Here is a 16,634-nt window from a genome sequence, read left to right as displayed (position 1 = left end):
GGGGACACCAGTGGTGAGAGCACGTGGTGCGGAGACAGATTCTCGCCACGCCACTTGGTAGGAGTGACCGGTCAAGTAGGACGCAATCCAAGAGTGAGCCGTGCCGGAGATGCCCAACTCGGAGAGGGTGGAGAGGAGGATCTGATGGTTCACAGTATCAAAGGCAGCAGACAGGTCTAGAAGGACAAGAGCAGAGGAGAGATAGTTAGCTTTAGCAGTGCGGAGAGCCTCCGTGACACAGAGAAGAGCAGTCTCAGTTGAATGACCAGTCTTGAAACCTGACTGGTTTGGATCAAGAAGGTCATTCTGAGAGAGATAGCAAGAGAGTTGGCTAAAGACGGCACGCTCAAGAGTTTTGGAGAGAAAAGAAAGAAGGGATACTGGTCTGTAGTTGTTGACATCAGAGGGATCGAGTGTAGGTTTTTTGAGAAGGGGTGCAACTCTCGCTCTCTTGAAGCGGTCAAGGATGAGTTGATGAGCGAGGTGAGATAAGGGAGAAGGTCACCGGAGATGGTCTGGAGAAGAGAGGAGGGGATAGGGTCAAGCGGGCAGGTTGTTGGGCGGCCGGCCGTCACAAGTCGCAAGATTTGATCTGGAGAAAGAGGGGAGAAAGAAGTCAAAGCATAGGGTAGGGCAGTGTGAGCAGACCAGCAGTGTCATTTGACTCAACAAACGAGGATTGGATGTCGTCAACCTTCTTTTCAAAATGGTTGACAAAGTCATCCACAGGGAGGAGAAGGTGGCAAAGAGCTTCCTAGGGTTAGAGGCAGATGCTTGGAATTTAGAGTGGTAGAAAGTGGCTTTAGCAGCAGAAACAGATGATGAAAATGTAGAGAGGAGGGAGTGAAAAGATGCTAGGTCCGCAGGAAGACTAGTTTTCCTCCATTTCCGCTCGGCTGCCCGGAGCCCTGTTCTGTGAGCTCGCAATGAGTCGTCAAGCCACGGAGCAGGAGGGGAGGGCCGAGCCGGCCGGGAGGATAGGGGACATAGAGAGTCAAAGGATGCAGAAAGGGAGGAGAGGAGGGTTGAGGAGGCAGAATCAGGAGATTGGAGGGGGAAGGTTTGAGCAGAGGGAAGAGATGATAGGATGGAAGAGGAGAGAGTAGCGGGAGAGAGAGAGCGAAGGTTGCGACAGCACATTACCATCTGAGTAGGGGCAGAGTGAGTAGTGTTGGAGGAGAGCGAGAGAGAAAAGGATACAATGTAGTGGTCGGAGACATGGAGGGGAGTTGCAGTGAGATTAGTAGAAGAACAGCATCTAGTAAAGATGAGGTCAAGCGTATTGCCTGCCTTGTGAGTAGGGGGGGACGGTGAGAGGGTGAGGACAAAAGAGGAGAGGAGTGGAAAGAAGGAGGCAGAGAGAAATCAGTCAAAGGTAGACGTATGGAGGTTGAAGTCACCCAGAACTGTGAGGGGTGAGCCATCCTCAGGAAAGGAACTTATCAAGGCTTCCCTGTCAATGCCCAGATAGTCGCCCTTTAGGGCCAGGTCTGATTAGGGAAGTCATAGCGCCCCTCAGGATGAAGACGCTGGAGGGGCATGAGGAAATAATTAGTCTCTATCTGATTGATTCTCCTGTGTTTCCTGTGGTGTTGGGGCTTCCCTGGTTAACTTCTCATGACCCACTATTTCATGGCAACAGAGGGCTCTCAATGGATGGTCTAATCAGTGCTTGGGGAGGTGTGTAGGTGTTTCCGTAGGGGCAACTACGGTGGAAAGTCCGAACCAGGTTCCCACCATGCACATTCCGTCTGAATATGCCGATTTGGCTTTCGCCTTCTGTAAAAAGAATGCGACTAAATGACCACCTCATTGACAGGGGGATTGTGCGATAAACCTCCAGGTAGGCGCTGCGCTTCCCCGGAGTCACGTGTATCCTCTGTCACAGGAAGAGACGGCAGCTATGGAAACATATGTCACCGAATCTCTGAGACAGGGATACATTCGGCCGTCCACTTCCCCTGCGTCATCGAGTTTCTTTTTTGTGAAGAAGAAGGATGGTGGTTTACGCCCGTGCATTGACTACCATGGTCTAAATCAGATCACAATAAAATATAGCTATCCATTACCTCTGATTGCGAGTATGACAGAGTCATTGCAAGGGGCGCGCTTCTTCACTAAATTGGATCTCAGGAGCGCGTACAACCTGGTGCGTCTCCGGGAGGGAGATGAGTGGAAGACAGCATTTAGTACCACCTCGGGGCACTATGAGTACCTCGTCATGCATTTACATTTACATTTTAGTCATTTAGCAGACGCTCTTATCCAGAGCGACTTACAGGAGCAATTAGGGTTAAGTGCCTTGCTCAAGGGCACATTTACGTCATTTAGCAGACGCTCTTATCCAGAACGACTCACCAATTGGTGCGTTCACCATATAGCCAGTGGGATAACCACTTTACAAATTTTTTTTTTTGGGGGGGGGGGGGGGGGGGGGTAGAAGGATTACTTTATCCTATCCCAGGTAATCCTTAAAGAGGTGGGGTTTCAAATGTCTATGCCATACGGTCTGATGAATGCTCCTTCAGTCTTCCAATCGTTTGTTGATGAGATTTTCCGGGACCTGCATGGACAGGGTGTAGTGGTGTATATAGATGACATTCTAATATACTCCACTACACGGGCCGAGCATGTGTCCCTGGTGCGTCGGGTGCTTGGTAGACAGTTGGAGCATGACCTGTATGTGAAGGCGGAGAAATGTCTATTCTTCCAAGAGTCCATCTCCTTCCTAGGACACCACTTGTCCGCGTCAGGTGTGGAGATGGAGATTGACCGCGTTTCGGCCGTGCGTAATTGGCAGACTCCAACCACGGTGAAGGAGGTGCAGCGGTTCTTGGGTTTTGCCAATTACTACCGGAGGTTTATCCGGGGCTTTGGGCAGGTAGCGGCTCCCATTACCTCCTTGCTAAAGGGAGGGCCGGTGCGTCTGCAGTGGTCAGCTGAGGCGGACAGGGCTTTTAGGCATCTGAAGGACCTGTTTACTTAGGCTCCGGTGCTGGCTCATCCAGATCCTTCCTTGGCATTCCAGGTTGAGGTGGATGCGTCCGAGGCTGGGATCGGTGCTGTACTGTCTCAGCGCTCGGGTACGCCACCAAAACTCCGCCCCTGTGCATTCTTTTCTAAGAAGCTCAGTCCGGCGGAGCGCAATTATGATTTGGGGGACCGGGAGCTGTTAGCTGTGGTTCAAGCCCTGAAGGTGTGAAGGCATTGGCTTAAGGGGGCTAAACGCAAGGTGGGCCATGTTCTTCACTCGATTTGTGTTTACTCTCACTTACAGACCAGGTTCCCAGAACGCTAAGGCAGACACCCTGTCCCGACTGTATGACACAGAGGAGAGGTCCATTGAGCCCACTCCCATACTCCTGGCGTCGTGTCTGGTGGCACCGGTGGTGAGGGAGGTTGATGCGGACATCGAGCGGGCGTTACGTACCGAGCCTACTCCCCCCCAGTGTCCAGAGGGTCGGATGTACGTGCCACTCGAGGTTCGTGATCGATTGATCTATTGGGCTCACACGTCACCCTCCTCTGGTCATCCTGGCATCGGTCGGACAGTGCACTGTCTTAGTGGGAAGTACTGGTGGCCCACTCTAGCCAAGGACGTGAGAGTTGATGTTTCCTCCTGCTCGGTGTGCGCCAGTGTAAGGCACCTAGACACCTGCCCAGAGGGAAATTACAACCCCTACCCGTTCCACAACGGCCGTGGTCCCACCTATCGGTGGACTTTGTGACGTACCTTCCCCCCTCGAAGGGGAACACCACGATCCTGGTCGTTGTGGATCGGTTTTCGAAGGCCTGCCGTCTCATTCCTATGCCAGGTCTCCCTACAGCCCTACAAACTGCTGAAGCCCTGTTTACACACGTCTTCCGGCACTACGGGGTACCTGAGGATATTGTGTCGGATCGGGGTCCCCAGTTCACCTCAATTGTCTGGAGGGCGTTCATGGAACGTCTGGGGGTCTCGATTAGCCTTACCTCAGGTTTTCACCCCGAGAGTAATGGGCAGGTGGAGAGAGTTAACCAGGATGTGGGTAGGTTTCTGAGGTCCTATTGCCAGGACCAGCAGGGGGAGTGGTCGGGTTATATCCCCTGGGCAGAGATAGCCCAAAACTCACTCCGCCACTCCTCTACTAACCTTACGCCTTTCCAGTGTGCGTTAGGTTATCAGCCGGTCCTGGCACCTTGGCATCAGAGCCAGATCGAAGCTCCTGCGGTGGATGAGTGGTTTCGGCGCTCAGAAGAGACCTGGAACGCTGCTCATGAACACCTGCAGCGGGCAATCAGGCGACAAAAGGCGAGCGCCGATCGCCACCGCAGTGAGGCCCCGGTGTATGCACCGGGGGATCGGGTCTGGCTCTCGACCCGAAACCTGCCCCTTCGCCTGCCCTGCCGGAAGCTGGGTCGGCGGTTTGTGGGGCCATTTAAAGTCCTGAGGAGATTGAACAAGGTTTGTTATAGGTTACAACTTCCTATTAATTACCGTATTAACCCCTCGTTCCATGTGTCTCTCCTCAGGCCAGTAGTAGCTGGTCCACTCCAGGATTCTGAGGTACGGGAGGTTCCTCCACCCACACTGGACATCAAGGGGGCTCCGGCGTACTCGGTCCATTCCATCTTGGATTCGAGGCGTCGGGTGGAGGGCCTGCAGTATCTCGTGGAGTGGGAGGGGTACGGTCCGGAGGAACGGTGCTGGGTCCCTAGGAGGGACATCCTAGATCCCTCCATGTTGAGGGATTTCCACCAGAGTCATCCGACCCGCCCTGCTTCGCGTCCTCCTGGCCGTCCCCGAGGCCGGGGTCGGCGCACGGCTGGAGCCTTGCGTCAAGGGGGGGGGTACTGTCACGGATTGAACCGAGGCTGCCCCTCCTCCTTGCTCGGGCAGGCTTCGGCGTTCGCCGTCACCGGAGTACTAGCCGCTACCGATCCATGTATCGATGTTCGATTTGTTCTGTCTTTATTGGTTACACCTGTTTCCCATTATGTAGTGATGTCTTCCCTATTTAACCCTCTGTCTTTCACTGTGTGTTGTGTGTGTTTGTTCATGTTTCGGCAGTCGTTAGTGTGCGGGTTGTTCCCTCCCTGTGTGGAGATTGTTGTTCTTTATTTTACCTTCGAGTAAAGTATGTCTTCTGATCAGCTCTGTGTCCTGCGCTTGACTTCGCCTACCGCATTTCACTGATGTCCTGACAGACGCTTTATGAAATATCGGGAACAATTATTAGAAATCGTCCTAATTAAAGATAGTGCTTTGTAGCAGTGAAGACATGGACAATTATTATGAGCGAGATTTCTGTAATTTAGTTATTGCTGTAATGCAGTGTAATGACATCCACTCATCAATACTCTAATGACTGTGTCTGTGCTCAGTAGGAAAGACATAGAGAAATACCTGTTTTTATTATTATTATATTGCAGTCAAAGGAAAAGCAATTAGCAAGTAAGTAATGTCTAAGTATTCGTACTGATGTGATTTATTTTTAACTCGTCATTTATGATGAAAGCCCATTTCCAAACGCTGTACTGTACCAAGGATGGAAACCAGCTAAATGCAATCAAGGACACTATTGATTTATCAAACTGTCTGACTCATTTTAGAAGTTGTTCTTGAAAGAAGTCAATATTGCATGTGTCACTTCACTTCATTTTGAACATTAAATCAATTATATAATCACGCCAATCCGAAAGCAATGTTTTAATGGGAAATGTGTAGGCCAATCCCAAGGGCTACGTCCCAAACGGCACCCTATTCCCTATAGTACACTACTTTTGACCAGACCCCTATGGTAAAAGTCCCCTGTAGCTCAGTTGGTAGAGCATGGCGCTTGCAACGCCAGGATTCTGGGTTCGTTTCCCACGGGGGGCCAGTATGAAAATGTATGCACTCACTAACTGTAAGTCGCTCTGGATAAGAGCGTCTGCTAAATGACTAAAATATAAAAAGTAGTGCACCATTGCATATAGGGGATAGGGTGCCTGTGTTACAAGTGATGTGTGAGGACTGACTGAGTCATGTTGGTTGTTTCCACCAGTGATATGTGAGCGTGAAAGCATGGCAGAGGCACTTCATTGAACTAGTGGAGCTAAGAGGTCTGTTCTGCATGGCGTGTCCTGATAGATGTACTCTGCTCTGTGCGGTGGCCCTGGCAGAGTAGGGTGGGGATTGAGGGCTAACGTTAGGGCCTCAGAGCCAGCTTGTAGGGCAGGAATCTAGCTGAGTGAAGAGCAATTTATCAGGACTCTGCTTCGCTGAACCCATTGCTGTCATTAGAGGATGACTTAAATTCCATACCCCCTCACATGAGCCATCAACATGGGAAATCTTTCTGCACTTGAAACACTGTAAGTGTGTCTACTGTATGTCCTCCAGGGGAAGGGGCGGTGGGGTATTGGGGAATAGCATGGTATGTCACCATTCTTTTAACCCAGTTCGAGTGTGGCCACTGGAATGTGAACCTCATAATAAAAATAGCAGGGGCATACACTCTTGCATCAGACCACACAACTACTGTAAATATCAACAAATCCATCTTGCAGAATCCATGTCACCTATAGGGGACAAAACAACAACAGATTGCACCTTCATTGCACCTCGGAATAAATACATTCAGATGTATTTGTTTATGTGCACCTGTGGGTTGAGAGAATTATTTGCAAGTCTCTATTGTGATCTGTATGCTACCTGGCTCTCTGTTTTGGAGTAGCTGTGTGCAGAGGGTGGCAAGCTTCCTGGAGAGAGGAATAGCTCTGCTATTGGTTGTGTGATGTGATGTTATCTGACCCCTGAAATGTGTCCTGATGGACCATGATAATGGGCTAAAAAAATAAAGATTCCATCTGTTCATCTATCGCCGCTCCAGCCCTGTTCCAGTGAAGAGGATGTTGTATTTATGTATTTGGTTTATTAGGAATGTCACTGAGAGTATTAAAGCACACAGCTCTTTTGCTTGCTGTGAAATGTAATGACTGTGGCCATGAACACAACAGTTGTGATACAATGGAGAGTTTTTCTGAACAAAAGTAATTCCACAACTGTTGTAGAGACACCGCACAATGGCTGTTTAAACATTTCTGTGCAGACAAACTTTCTGTTGTATGAAATGCGTTGTCAAATTGTTTTACATCAGTTGTACAACTTGAGTTTTTACAGGGCCTGTGAGGTAGACATCAGTATCCTGTTAGGAGGGTTGCTAGTTCGAATCTGGCGGGAGGGAGCCGGCAAACGACAGTTGCTGGCATCAATATCTCAGGTGCCCTTGAGCAAGGCACCTAACCCCTAACCTGCTCCAGTGCTGTTCTGTGGCTGACTCTACTGTTCCCGGCCTGTTGTCGGGGTGAGGCAGGGTACTGTGACAGCAAAATTATTAGGATTTTTATTTTTGCTTTGTAATTTCAGAAAATGTCCATAATACTGTATATCTGCAGTAATAGTGGAATGATAATGTTTCACAGTATTACTTACCCGCCAGGGTTGTGATTTGCTCTGATATTCACCAATTGATTTCTCCCACCGGAGCGGCATCTGATGTCAAAATGGGAAAGCTGGTTTGACTTTGTGGCTGTGTTATCTAGGGAAAACGGGTCAAGCGGCCAATGTAGAAATCGCTCTGTCATTTACTGGTTGTTACACTGAACAAAAATATAAATGCAACATGTAAAGGGTTGGTCCCATGTTTCATGAACTGAAATAAAAGATCCCAGAAATTTTCCATACGCACAAAAAGCTTATTTCTCTCAAATGTTGTGCACAAATTTGTTTACGTCCCTGTTAGTGATTATTTCTCCTTTGCCAAGATGATCCATCCACCTGACAGCTGTGGCATATCAAGAAGCTGATTAAACAGCATGATCATTACACAGATGCACCTTTTATTGAACCCTTATTTTACCAGGTAAGTTGACTGAGAACACGTTCTCATGAGAACACGTTCTCATTTACAGCAACAACCTGGGGAATAGTTACAGGTGAGAGGAGGGGGGATGAATGAGCAAATGGGAAGCTGGGGGTGATTAGGTGGCCATGATGGTATGAGGGCGAGATTGGGAATTTAGACAGGAAAACGGGGTTAACACCCCTACTTTTACGATAAGTGCCATGGGATCTTTAGTGACCACAGAGAGTCAGGGCACCCGTTTAATGTCCCATCCAAAAGATGGCACCCTACACAGGGCAATGTCCCCAATCACTGCCCTTGGATATGGGCGGCGCACAATTGGGCGGTGCACAATTGGCCCAGTGTCGTCCAGGGTAGGGGAGGGAATGGCCGGCAGGGATGTAGCTCAGTTGATAGAGCATGGCGTTTGCAACGCCAGGGTTGTGGGTTCGTTTCCCACGGGGGGCCAGTATAAAAAAAATATACATATATGTATTCACTAACTGTAAGTCGCTCTGGATAAGAGCGTCTGCTAAATGACTAAAATGTAAAATGTAAATGTATATATATAGCTCACCTTTCATAGATTTCTATCAAATGTTTAATATACAGTATATGAGCAGTGAATCACAAACAAAATATATGCTTTTGAAAATACAGAATAAAACTTTTAAATAAAATCACAGTCTTTTAATATGCCCATAGAGTTTCATAAATAACTGTGTTTTTCTTATCAACATATTTCTTGCTTTGCATGTTGGTCAAACATGTTTTTGAGAATGTGACAACATTTGTGACTCCACGGATTACATTTGTGAGCTGCATTTTAGCTTCCTTTCCTAGCTTAATTTCCTTGAACTTTGTCCTTCCCTACTTTGCTTTCCTGGCTCTCTTTCTTCCTATCCTAGCTTCCTTCCCTCATTTCCCAGCTCCTATCCTCTCTGAGCTTCATTTTATTTTCCTCGTTTCCATTTACATTTTAGTCATTTAACAGACACTCTTATCCAGAGCGACTTACAGTAGGGAGTGCATACATTTTCATACTTTTTCGTACTGGTCCCCTGTGAGAATCAAACCCACAACCATGGCGTTGCAAGTGCCATGCTCTACCAACTGTACCACATGGGAGCTCCCTTTCCTCCTTTCCTTTCCTTTCCTAGCTCCCTTTCTTTCCTTTCCTTGGTCACTTTTCTTTCCTCCTTTCCTCACACTGAAGCTGGGAAAGGAAGAAAGGGATCTAGGAAAGGAGGAGAGGTAAGCAATCTATGGAAGGAAAGGGAGCAAGGAAAGAACAGGAGGAAAGAGATCTAGGAAAACAAAGGAAGGGAGGAAAGGAATGAAAGAGATCAAGTCACTTGGCTCTGTCATATCCTCACATGGTCTCTCCTATCATTGCTACGCAGACGACACACAATTAATTTTCTCCTTTCCCCCTTCTGATAACCAGGTGGCAAATCGCATCTCTGCATGTCTGGCAGACATATCAGTGTGGATGTCGGATCATCACCTCAAGCTGAACCTCGGCAAGACGGAGCTGCTCTTCCTCCTGAGGAAGGACTGCCCGCTCCATGATCTCGCCATCACGGTTGACAACTCCATTGTGTCCTCCTCCCAGAATGCAAAGAACCTTGGCGTGACCCTGGACAACACCCTGTCGTTCTCCGCTAACATCAAAGCGGTGACCCGATCCTGCAGGTTCATGCGCTACAACATTTGCAGAGTACGACCCCACCTTACACAGAAAGCGGCACAGGTCCTAATCCAGGCACTTGTCATCTTCCGTCTGGATTACTGCAACTCGCTGTTGGCTGGGCTCCCTGTCTGTGCCATTAAACCCCTACAACTTATCCAGAACGCTGCAGCCCGTCTGATGTTCAACCTTCCCAAGTTCTCTCATGTCACCCCGCTCCTCTGCACACTCCACTGGCTTCCAGTTGAGGCTCGCATCTACTACAAGACCATGGTGCTTGCCTACGGAGCTGTGAGGGGAACGGCACCTCCTTACCTTCAGGCTCTGATCCTACACCCAAACGAGGGCACTACGTTCATCCACCTCTGGCCTGCTAGCTCCCCTACATCTACGGAAGCACAGTTCCCGCTCAACCCAGTCAAAGCTATTCGCTGCTCTGGCACCCCAATGGTGGAATAAGCTCCCCCACGACGCCAGGACAGCGGAGTCACTGACCACCTTCCGGAGACACTTGAAACCCTACCTCTTTAAGGAATACCTGGAAAAGTATAAAGTAATTATTCTACACCCCCCCCCCCCCCCCCATAAAAAAAGAAGAAAAGTGGTTGTCCCACTGGCTATCATAAGTTGAATGCACCAATTTGTAAGTCGCTCTGGATAAGATCGTCTGCTAAATGATGTAAATGTGAAGGGGAAAAAAATGTAAATGAAAGTAGGAAAGGAAGCTAGGAAAGTAGGAAAGGGATCTAGCAAAGGAGGAGAGGAAAGGAAGCAAGGAAAGAATAGGAGGAAAGAGAGCTAGGAAAGCAAAGGAGGGGAGGAAAGGAAGGAAAGGGCTCTAGGAAAGGAAGCTAGGAAAATAGGAATGGAAGATGGGAAACACCAAGGAAAGGAAGCTAGGTAAGGAGGAAAAGAAAGGGAGCTAGGAAAGATGAGGAAAGGGAGCTAGGAAAGCAAGGGGGGGGGGGGAAGTGAGCAAGGAAAGGAGGAAATTAAGATAGGAAAGGAAGCTAGGATGCCAAACAGATGCATTTCTAAAAGTTATTGTGATATATTCATTTTGATCTTATTATGAAATAAGATCCTCTGTGGTCCTCTGTAGCTCAACTGGTAGAGCACGGCGCTTGTAACGCCAAGGTAGTGGGTTCGATCCCCGGGACCACCCATACACAAAAATGTATGCACGCATGACTGTAAGTCGCTTTGGATAAAAGCGTCTGCTAAATGGCATATTATGAAATGTAGGATGTTCTATTCTGGATGCTGTATCTTAAATCTGCACAAACAAATATCTCACAAATATGTGGAGCAACTCACTAATGTAAACCAACTAACTTACAAATGTAATGCAAGTCACAAATATGTAAAATGTAATCCGTGGAGTCACAAATGTTGTCAATTTCACAGAAACATATTTGACCACTGTTGTGTTTGCAAAGCAAGAAATATGTTTATTAAATGTGCTCTGTTAATCCGAAAAAATGTATCTTGCATTTCTTTACTAATCATAATTTGCTTCTGGATCATCATGACATACAGTATGTGAAACTGTATGGGCATAGTTACAGACTGTGATTTTAATTTTCAAAACATATTTTTGTTTGTGACTCACTACTCATATTTTAAGCACTGAAAAGGCATTTGTCACTATTACTAGAGCTCCTGATAACCCATGGCCATACACTACATTTAACTATGGATTAGTTTCCTTGCTGACAAACATTTATGCGTCAACTAAAATGTTGAGTTTTACCGGAGGGGAAATGTTCCATGGCACTTGAGCTATTTTGCTATCAACCCAATTATTGGGTTTGAGGATTGTGAGAGTTAATTTGCAGATTACAGTCAACTGAACTACATTTCCTGCTCTTATTCTACCTCATTTCCTAGCTTGCAAAGCAGTATATAAACTGAGATATTTTGTATGCCTTTCATTCAGATGGCAATAGGCTACGCCTGTACCGCTTGTCATGAGAATCTAGTACTGTAATATTAAATACTTTGAACCAACTCTCCATCTAAGTGTTTAACTATTCTCTTGCATCGTGAACTCCTCGAAACCAGAAAACCCATCATAATAGATTGGCATCTGAACGAACAGGATACAGTTTACAGCCGAACTGACAGGTAAGCAGACTTTAATTTTTTTATTATGTTAAAATCTGCTTATCTGTGGTAAAGCTGAGCTGTAAAGAACATTTCAAATTCAATATTTTAAAGGGGACCATGAGTGGTGTTGAGTTATGTATAAGGGATGTAAGGAGAAAGATTAGACAATGACATGGTGCTATGATTCTAAACAGGGTTTGTTCAGAGTAATGACTAAAAACAACAAAGGAGAAGGAGAGTGGGTTTAACAAGATTGGATGTGGGGTCTTTTAATGTGTACGACATTATAAAGATAGAGGTTTGAGATCTTTAATGTGAAAAATCATTATCAAGTTGTTAAGAGGTTCAAGTCCTCCACAATACGAGATTATAAAGTGTGATAAAGTGAGGTTTAAGTCCTTTGGTGTTGAATCATCATAAAGTGTGATAAATAGGTTTGAGTCCTGTGGTGTGAAAGAATCATCATAAAGTGTTAGATTTGTTAAAGAGGTTCAAGTCCTCAACAATATTTGTTAAAGGTTAGAGTCCTTTGTAAAAGCCCTATGAGAAAATGTGTCCTTTGTGAAATTACTCAAAACGGTCAGGAAAGAGAGAGAGAACAATAATCATACTGCATAAAGAATCAGAGCAGATACAATTAAGCATGTTAAATTATGGCACCAATGACAAAATAGGCAAACTAAATGTTTATTAAGATCAAGGTGGGGATTTGATTCAAATATTGAATTACTAATATTGTATGAACTAATAATTCAAGAAAATGGGGAGCCAATTCAATATACCGGTTTCTGGCAAGACAGTGACAATTAAGAATAAATCAGAGCTAGATTTACCTCAAAGGGAATGAAAGGTTATGACAAAATTGTTGCAGACAAATCCGCATCTAAAATATATATCTTTTAAAAGTATTGAAAATCAGACACCGCGTGACTGGATGTTAATTAAATTAGGATTTTTCTATGTGGAACCATATCTTAGTGATTTATCAGCATGGACAGATAATGACTATCCTCAAGATGTTAGTTTTAAAAGGGATAAATTACAAGTAGCACGAAAGTATATAATTGATAATACAGCCATAAGCAACCCGAAATGGGATTTAGATAATATGAAAGAGGTGTATAAAGCATGGGATTTAATGAGTGCACAATGGCCTGTAAATATAATTAGGAAGGAGGAAAAGTCAGTTAAGAAATTACGTAATTTGGCAATGGAGCAACATAATCTACCTTCTGAAAAGAGTCAGTCCACATGGGCTATAAAAGGATCTGAAAGTATGAAAGGAATTTATCCACAGTTAGCGAACTCTATTCAGCCTCCAGCTTATTTACATTTTAGTCATTTAGCAAACGCTCTTATCCAGAGCGACTTACAGTTAGTGAATACATATTTTTTTTATACTGGCCCCCCGTGGGAATCGAACCCACAACCCTGGCGTTGCAAACGCCATGCTCTATCAACTGAGCTACATCCCTGCCGGCCATTCCCTCCCCTACCCTGGACGACACTGGGCCAATTGTGCGCCGCCCATGAGTCTCCCGTTCGCGGCCGGCAGCGACAGAGCCTGGATTCGAACCAGGATCTCTAGTGGCACAGTTAGCACTGCGATGCAGTGCCTTAGACCACTGCGCCACTCAGCTTATAGTACAGAGGGGGGAATGAACTTGCGTGGAGCCCCAGATCGAGGGAGATTATCAGTGGTCTTGTATATCTTCCATTTCCCAATAATTGCTCCCAAAGTTGATTTCTTCAAACCAAGCTGCTTACCTATTGCAGATTCAGTCTTCCCAGCCTGGTGCAGGTCTACAATTTTGTTTCTGGTGTCCTTTGACAGCTCTTTGGTCTTGGCCATAGTGGAGTGTGACTGTTTGAGGTTGTGGACAGGTGTCTTTTATACTGATAACAAGTTCAAACAGGTGCCATTAATACAGGTAACGAGTGGAGGACAGAGGAGCCTCTTAAAGAAGAAGTTACAGGTCTGTGAGAGCCAGAAATCTTGCTTGTTTGTAGGTGACCAAATACTTATTTTCCACCATAATTTGCAAATAAATTCATAAAAAATCCTACAATGTGATTTTCTGGATATTTTTTTCTCAATTTCTCTGTCATAGTTGACGTGTACCTATGATGAAAATTACAGGCCTCTCTCATCTTTTTAAGTGGGAGAACTTGCACAATTGGTGGCTGACTAAATACTTTTTTCCCCCACTGTAAAAGGAGTTTTATCTTGTATTTTAGATAGTGAAGTCAAAAATATTTCTTAGAGAGTTGAATTGATTGTGGATGATTTGGCAAGTAGCGATAGAAATAGACAATATGAAGAGGATAATATGCAGAAGGACGAAGTGATGGAACCACTTTTAGTCATGGAAGATAGGGTTTTGGATAAGCCACTTACATTAGCTGAAATCTCTCAAATTATAAAAGATGCACCGCAGCCATTAATCAACCCACTAGGATTTATAAATTAGTGGCGCACAGCTCGAATGCATGGATCAATTAGTGTTAAAAACGTCAGATACATTTTAAATACTCTAATGCCAAATGTTAACATGGAAGCATTGATAACTTAATGTGAGACTTTATCATATGATAACGATGGGCCTGGAGATGGAAGGAATCCAGAAGACAGGTTTCCTTGGTTGAGTAGAGATCATAAAGAAGCAGATATCGAAGAACTTAAAGTATTCTTAAAAGAACATGCTAGTCAGGAACAAGATGTTACCCAATTGTTAAATTGTAAACGTAAACCAACTGAAACAATGTCTAAATATGCAACACGTTTTCAAAAAACATGGAGAGAGGAGGCTAAATTGGAAATCAAGGATTCGGAGGACACTTCTTTCATAATTCTTTTTTGAATGGCATGGACCAAGAGTCTGCGTATACTCTGAAACTGTCTACACCTGAAATATATTCAATAAAACCATTACAGCTCTTAAAAAAGATTAGGGAATTAGAGGCAGTTGGTTTATTCAATGAGCAGAAACCTACAATTCAGGCACTGCAATGTCCCCAATACTAACAGCATGATAAACTGGTACCATTTCAGCAGCATACCAACGGGCAATTCGTACCTTATAATAATAATCGAGGGAGAGGCAGGTCCAATGGTAATTCCAGAGGAGGAAGAAGGAGGTTTAACAGAGACATGGATACTTGCAATTATTGTAAACAATGGGTACATGGGGTTCGAGATTGTAACGTGAGAGTACAGGATGAGGAGAGACGGCGATATGGAGATAGAGAGAGGGGGAATTGGAATCCTGTGGTTATTCAAGGAGAGTCACGTTATGGATGTTCAACGCAGGTTCTTATGGTAACACGTACAGCAGTTAAGGTCAACCACAGTGGCTACATGCATCCAGGCTTAAAGTTGCACCTACGAGGCAAACACCAACTTCAGAGTCGTTGGGGAAGGAATGAAATTGAGAGGAAATATGTATAGGATTCGATAATCATTATAATGTTGTGTTATTCTTATATTTATTATCATTTCTTTGTTTGTTTTTTGTATTTATTTTTCTTTTATCATACGTAGGTGGTGGAGGAGAGAAATGTGGGAGTATCTGGAGGAGTCATGGAGAAAACCATGACGAGATGCAAACTCCTGGGAAGGATGAGTGGAGATATTGTATAAATAACATTTGTCATTGTCATGATAACGCTGACAAATGTTATCTCTGGGGGGCTAGTGATTGATAAGCCGAGGGAGAAGATGGTTATTAACAATACAGAGTCCAGAGAATCTAACAATGAGAATGGAAGTTTGAAACATGAATATAGGACAACAAATATAGGCATGAGCGTTAGCGACCATGACCAGCATCATGAGCATACACATAGACAGGTTAGTCAGCCTGACGTGTACATACAGTGCCTTGCAAAAGTATTCATCCCCCTTGGCGTTTCCAAATTGGTGAAGTGAAATTTAAAAAATAACTTGTTAAAAAAATTCTAAAAAATAAATAACAGAAAAGTGGTGCGTGCATATGTATTCACCCTCTTTGCTATGAAGGCCTTAAATAAGATCTGGTGCAACAAATTACCTTCAGAAGTCACATAATGAGTTAGATTGCACACAGGTGGACTTTATTTAAGTGTCTTGATCTCACCTGTTCTGAAAGGCCCCAGAGTCTGCAACACCACTAAGCAAGGGGCACCACCAAGCAAGCGGCACCATGAAGACCAAGGAGTTCTCCAAACAGGTCAGGGACAAAGTTATGCAGAAGTACAGATCAGGGTTGGGTTATAAAAAAATATCAGCAACTTTGATCATCCCACGTAACACCATTAAATCCATTATTAAAAAATGGAAAGAATATGGCACCACAACAAACCTGCCAAGAGAGGGCCGCCCACCAAAACTCCCGGACCAGGCAAGGAGGGCATTAATCAGAGAGGCAACAAAGAGACCAAAGATAACCCTGAAGGAGCTGCAAAGCTCCACAGCGGAGATTGGAGTATCTGTCCACAGGACCACATTAAGCCATACACTCCACAGAGCTGAGCTTTATGGAAGTGGCCAGAAAAAAGCCATTGCTTAAAGAAAAAATTAAACAAACACGTTTGGTGTTCGTCAAAAGCCATGTGGGAGACTCCCCAAACATATGGAAGAAGGTACTCTGGTCAGATGAGACTAAAATTGAGCTTTTTGGCCATCAAGGAAAACGCTATGTCTGGCGCAAACCCAACACCTCTCATCACCCCGAGAACACCATCCCCACAGTGAAGCATGGTGGTGGCAGCATCATGCTGTGGATATGTTTTTCATCAGCAGGAACTGGGAAACTGGTCAAAATTGAAGGAATGATGGATGGCGCTAAATACAGGGAAATTCTTGAGGGAAACCTGTTTCAGTCTTCCAGAGATTTGAGACTGGACTGCAACACTCAAGTGGTTTAAGGGGAAACATTTAAATGTATTGGAATAGCCTAGTCAAAGCCCAGACCTCAATCTAATTGAGA

Source organism: Coregonus lavaretus, assembly GCF_964263955.1.
Source record: "Coregonus lavaretus genome assembly, chromosome: 38".
NCBI lineage: Eukaryota > Metazoa > Chordata > Actinopteri > Salmoniformes > Salmonidae > Coregonus > Coregonus lavaretus.
The sequence above is the reverse complement of the archived record's forward strand: the minus strand, read 5'-3'. Positions refer to the sequence as shown.